The 1,251-nt window shown below is 39.9% G+C and overlaps 1 protein-coding gene across 19 annotated transcripts in view; it reads right to left on the bottom strand.

Annotated features, from left to right (window-relative positions):
* LOC107092571 (collagen alpha-1(XIII) chain-like) overlaps positions 1-1,251 on the bottom strand; it is a 104,868-nt gene that overhangs the window by 31,060 nt on the left and 72,557 nt on the right. The gene's annotated exons all lie outside the window — the stretch shown is intronic.

Here is a 1,251-nt window from a genome sequence, read left to right on the forward strand (position 1 = left end):
GTTTGATGGGATACTTTCTCATTTGAACAGCCCTTTTCCTGATCACTTCCCTAGACTTCCCCACTGTCCTACAGCATAGGGTATATACCAATAAGCCATAATAGTACTTTTTTCAGAAACAGACACATAAGAGCTGTAAAAGATTATCTGAGATATTATTTGAAAACATTTATTTAAAAGCTATGAATTAATTTCCAAAGATCAACCTTTATCTACTTTGGCCACATTGTGGTTATTGTGATTATTCCAAATCCAAAATACTCAGGTTATTCTGACCTATTTTCTGCATTTGTGCTGCTATACACAGACTGCTGGAGGACACAGGAACTCCTTTTAATCATTCTATCTGTATTCACCCTTCTGTAGTATTTGTTACTTTAATCTCTAACGTTCTGCTCTCTCTGCTTTTTCCTATACTAGCTTCACCTAGTCTGTTCTTTGTTAGCTGTGATTCCGTCCTGGAGAGAAATATCAGCTGTGCTGCTGCCATCATTGGAGGTTTATTCCTGTTAAAATAGAGTTTTTCCTCTCCCCTGACGCTACAAGTATGCTTGGTGTGAGGGATTGCTGAAGAGTCGATGAGTCGATGCAATCAGCTGGTTTTAGAAGGAAAACTGAACCAATCTGACTGGATGATCTGGTTAAATTGTCTCTGTAAAGTGCCTTGAGATGACATGTGTTGTGAATTAGTGCTTTAGAAATAAACTGAATTGAATTAAAGCTGTTGTGCCTGATGTACACTATGTGTCCAATCCACATGTTATACTGACACAGATTCCTCCTAATGTTTCCCTTTTCTCTGCAAAAAAAATCATGCTGTTTATTTCTACTGATATGGTGGACTGGGTGATGTGTTAGGAACCAAAGGATCCCACATCATTTGATGGAAATGAAAATTATTAACCAACAGAGGGCTGAATTCAAAGACACCCCAAAAATTACAGGGAAAAAATTATGATGCAGGCTAGTCCATTTTGCTGAAATTTCATTGCAGCAACTCAAAATGGTATTAAGTAATTTGTATGGCCTCCATGTGCGTGTATGCATGCCTGACAACGTTGGGCTATGCTCCTAATGAGACCACGGATGGCGTCCTGGGGTATCTCATCCCAGATCTGGACCAGGGCATCACTGAGCTCCTGGACAGTCTGAGGTGCGTCGGATGGATGGAAACATAATGTCCCAGAGGTGTTCTATTGGATTTAGGTCAGGCGATCGTGGGATCCAATCAATTGTATAAATTCCTTCATC

The sequence above is a fragment of the Cyprinodon variegatus genome, unplaced genomic scaffold (assembly GCF_000732505.1).
Source record: "Cyprinodon variegatus isolate N-32 unplaced genomic scaffold, C_variegatus-1.0 Scaffold386, whole genome shotgun sequence".
NCBI classification, from domain to species: Eukaryota; Metazoa; Chordata; class Actinopteri; order Cyprinodontiformes; family Cyprinodontidae; genus Cyprinodon; species Cyprinodon variegatus.